Source organism: Gekko japonicus, unplaced genomic scaffold (genome assembly GCF_001447785.1).
Source record: "Gekko japonicus isolate JY-2015 unplaced genomic scaffold, Gekko_japonicus_V1.1 scaffold2051, whole genome shotgun sequence".
NCBI classification, from domain to species: Eukaryota; Metazoa; Chordata; class Lepidosauria; order Squamata; family Gekkonidae; genus Gekko; species Gekko japonicus.
Window position 1 is genome coordinate 223,440 of NW_015174330.1, and position 4,797 is coordinate 228,236.

The window sequence follows — 4,797 nt, forward strand, 5'->3', positions numbered from 1 at the left end:
AACTATGGGAATACCTGATTATGGATAAAATTTCGGACTCCCATCTCCTTGGCCGAAAATCCGGACTTCTATTCTGATTATCTGGAATGTCAGGTCCCATTTCTTGGTTATATGGAAAAACACAGTAAGATCAAAGCAGCCCTTCCTGATGATCATCTTAAAATTATTGCTAGGTATTGAATTGCTTTGATTATTTTGACTGGTTACTTGTTATTCGTTCTTACTCTGTTTTTGAACGTTGATGGCTATTACTAATTTTATTGTTTGTTCGTGTATATTTTGATATTTCAATAAAATGTTTATTTAAAAAAAAAAAAGACTCCAGAGATCTTGGAAACAAGTGCAATTCATTCCAGCAGGAGCTTTCCTAAGTCAAAAGCTCACTTTGTCAGATATATGTGGTGTGAATCCATAGCTGTTATGTACACCTAGTTACCAGCAACACTGCACGCATCTGAGGTACCCTCCATGCACCTGATGAAGCGAGCGCTGGCTCACGAAAGTCTTCAACGGGATAAATTCTGTTCATCTCTGTGATGCCGCTGGGCTCCTATTTTGTCAAACCTTTCTGCCGTTTCCCCACGAACGCAGCTCCTCACATGGGAGATGGTTCCCATCTGTCTGGCTCTCTCCCCCCCTTGCCCGCCCCTCACAGGCCTTATCTCTGCCTTCAGCTGTTGGGTGGAGACGAGCAGCTCGAAGCCAGTGTTGGAGCAGAGGGGAGAGCTCAGAGGTTGTTCGGCCTCAGGGAAGGTCAACAGGTAGGGAGAAGGGCTAAATAAAAGGGGGGGTGAGCAGAGATGGGGAGGGGGGAGGTTTCGGGCTGCCTCTTCGGCCTTCCTTTCTCTCCGTTCCGCCTCTCAGAGCATCAGAACAGGTAAAAGTGTTGGCGTGAACCCGTCTCCTTGTAATTAATTTGTGGCGTGTTGATTCCTCTTACCTTCGCACTGCGTGGTTCGGTTCTTTCCCTCGTGTATCCCCCCCCACAACCAGTCCCCTCAAGGTCAGCACCTGGAGACCACCTGGGCCAAATCAGGCCAGCGGTCTCCCTTTCCCCAGTGCCAGTTAGGGCTGCCGACCTCCAGATGGGTCCTGGACTTCTCCTGGAATTACAACTGGTCTTCAGACTACATGGACCAGTTCTCCAGTGGCAGTGTTGAAGGGTGATCTCTGTGGCATTATACTAAGGTCCCTCCCCTCCCTAGATTCTCCTGTCCCCAAATCTCCAGGAATTTCCCAACTGAGACATGGTAAACCCTGTTCAGCGCGGGTCTGCTATAGCTTTGTGTATTTCACTGTCTCGTAGTAGTCGGTTAGCACCGTACAGGGATGGCCTGTATGGGATGGCCATTCACATATGCGACTGTCCGGCCTATTCTTTGAAATGGGAAAACTCGGCCAAAGCTGTTCCACTGGATAATCCTGATCAGTTTATTTCATAGTGTACCGTCCAGTTGTTGTTTTGACTGTTTTTTCATGGTGATGGTGGGACATATTTAGCTGTGGACACAAGTCTGAACTGCCCATGATGCCTGTAGGTTTTCTCCAATTTCTTAAGCCTTCAGCAGCAACAGGATGTCGGTGCTCGAGTTTTTCTTAACCTGTTTCCCTCTCGTGGCTTCTCTGTTAATATTGTGCCTCCCTTCCCACCTCCTTTGCCCCGATGCTGGGGGTGGGGTGGGGATATTGCCTGTTTGTTTTTCTGCTGTAGGGAGAAAGGGACACTGAGGGGCAATTATTAGAGCGTGAACAGTAGAAGGGAAACAAATTTAGAAGTTCCTTAGTGGCTGGTTGAGTTTTTCCCCCCAAAATGCTGGATGAAAAGTAATGCAGCTGGACATTGGCTGCCGTAGACACCGTAGCCTCTGTTATTTAGCCCCAAAGAAGACAGTATTTCAGTCACCGGGATCTAATTTGTAAGCCTTGTGGCCTCTTTTAATTTGTAGAGGACACCTGAAAGGTGCAGTATTCAGTTTGGCTGGAGTCTTGGAGCAGATGATGATGATGGGTAATCCTGATCTTCCTCTGTACTAGAGTTGGCAGCCTCCAGGTGGCATATCACAGGAAGTGAGATACACAGTATAGGAAACCAACCAACAACAACAACTGTGTATAGCAGCAAACTATAAATCCAACGAATTGAAATTATATAAAGTATATAGTGATTACTTCAAGAAATAAGACATCAGAGAAGAAAAAGAGAGACTGGATTTATACCCTGCCCTTCCCTACCCGAAGGAGTCTCAGAGCGGTTTACAATCTCCCTTCCCCTCCCCACAACAGACCCCCTGTGAGGTAGGTGGGGCTGAGAGAGCTCTGAGAGAACAGCCCTTTCCAGAACAGCTCTGAGAGAACTTGTGACTGAGCCAAGGTCACACCAGCAGCTGCATGTGGAAGAAGAAGAAGAAGAAAAGATTGAATTTATACCCCGCCCTTCACTACCCAAAGGAGTCTCAGAGCGGCTTACAAACTCCTTTACCTTCCCCTCCCCACAACAGACACCCTGTGAGGTGGGTGAGGCTGAGAGAACTCTGACACAAACTGCTCTTTCAGGAACAGCTGTGCCAGAGCTTGTGACTGACCCAAGGTCACATCAGCAGGTGCAAGTGGAGGAGTGGGGGAATCAAACCCGGTTCTCCCAGATTAGCATCCACGCTCTTAACCATTACACCAAACTGGTTCTCATCAATACATAAACATCAATACATATAATTTACAAATTAATTCAAGAAACAAGTGTTGTGTACATTAAGGAAATGAATCATCACATTATAAAAGTCCATGGGCCTCAGCACCTGGACTCCTTAGGGAATATATTTATGCACTGTCCGTACAATTGTGTCCCCCAGTAGTCAGGAAAATAGTGTAAGGCAGTTTGGTGTAGTGGTAAAGTGTGCAGACTAATCCGGGAGAACTGGGTTTGATTCCCCACTCCTCCACTTGCACCTGGCTGGACGACCTTGGGCAAGCCCTAGTTCTGATAAGAGCTGTTCTTGAAAAAGAGCAGTTTCTCTCAGAGCTCTCTCAGACCCACCTACCTCACAGGGTGTCTGTTGTGGGGAGGGGAAAGGAAAGGAGTTTGTAAGACGCTCTGAGACACCTTTGGGTAGTGAAGGGCGGGGTATAAATCCAATCTCTTCTTCTCTCCTCTTCGTCTCTTCTAAGTCCACATCTTTTTCACGGGCGAGCTAGCGAATTGAAAGCCACGTTTCGCCAAAGCTTGATCCCAAAGGACAGTCTTGAAAAATTATCTTTCTGTGAATGAACAAAATACCTTTGGGGTGAGCATTTAACCATACAGAGCAAAAGGAAACCATATACTTATTTTAAACACATTGTATAAATATATTCCCTAGGAGTCCAGGCTGAGACAGGAAGCTGAGACAGGAAGACTTTTATAATGTGATGGATCCTTTTCCTAATTTATTAATTTATTAATTTATTTAAATTTGTACCCCGCCATCCCTGCCATGGCAGGCTCAGGGCGGCTCACATAATAAAAGCGCAATAACAATAAATACCATAAGCGTCTAAAAACAATCCTTCGAACAATTCATTAAAACCAACTTACATTCTATTAAAGTGCTAGCAATTGACTTATAACATCAAAAGATGGCCTCATACATTCTGCAAATTCACTTGATGCTCGGCTTGTTGGTCAGTCTCAGTTTCGGTCGGCGAGCACAATTATCAATAACAGACCAGGCACCAGGCCTCTGCTGTTGTTAAGTTAATGATAATAGTGATAATAGGTGGTAGTGATGGTCGCAGTGGCAGCTCCTAATTAAAGGCCTGGTGGAAGAGCTCTGTCTTGCGGGCCCTGCGGAACTGTAAAAGGCCCTGCAGGGCCCTGATCTCTTCCAGAAGCTCATTCCACCAGTGTGGAGCCGCCACCAAGAAAGCTCTGGCCTTGGTTGCAACCAGGGGTCGTTTCGTAGAAAAAGAGCTAGGGGAACTCATTAGCATAACTCATTAGCATATGCCACACCCCCTGACATCAGGGGCCCGGCGGTGGACCTGCAAGGCCGGCGGTAGTGAGAGGAAGTCCCGCGAAGGCCCTCCTTGGCCCCAGGCAGGCAGGGGTGGGGAGAGGCGGGGAGGAAGCAACTTACCCTCCCTCTTCTCCTGCCTCCTCCTGGCTGAATGAGGGCCGGAAGCAGGGCGGCTGGAAGCAGGGGGCGGGGCTTCGTTGTGTGCCCCGCCCCCCACACCTCACCCGGGGGAACGGTGTTCCCCTGCGATCCCCCCCGAAATGACCTCTGGTTGCAACTAGCCCGGCGTCCTTGGGACCAGGGAGAGCCAGATGATTTTGCGACCCGGACCGCAGTGCTCTCTGGGGTACATATGGGGAAAGGCAGTCCCTCAGGTGTGTCGGACCCCGGCCATAAAGAGCTCTAAAGGTAAGAACCAGCACCTTGAAGCGAATCCACTATGCTATTGGCAGCCAGTGCAATGCCTTCAGGACAGGCATTGCATACAACATTCGTTTCTTGAATTAATTTGTAGATTATACGTATCGATGTTTAGGTCTTATTTCTTGAAGTAATCAATATATACTTTATATAATTTCAATTCGTTGCGTTTATCGTTTTTTCTCTGTACACAGTTGTTGGTTGTTAGCCTTCGGGGAGGGCGGAGACCTCCTGCTATTACAACCGATCTCTGGGCTACCTGCTTTGGAAGGTGGACTCTATGGCACTATAATCCACTGAAGTCCCTCCCTTCCCCAAACCCCCTCCTCCTCCGGTTCCCCCCCCCCCAAAAAAGCCTCCAGTTATTTCCAAACCCACACCACCA

General features: G+C 47.9%; 1 protein-coding gene across 1 annotated transcript in view; it reads left to right on the forward strand.

The window, feature by feature from the left end:
• The first annotated feature begins 694 nt into the window (after positions 1-694).
• Positions 695-4,797, forward strand: part of ALAS2 (5'-aminolevulinate synthase 2) — a 30,033-nt gene continuing 25,930 nt past the window's right edge. Inside the window, exon 1 of the mRNA XM_015424251.1 lies at positions 695-761. The gene's annotated coding sequence lies outside the window, so the exon portion shown is untranslated. The remainder of the gene's footprint in view (positions 762-4,797) is intronic.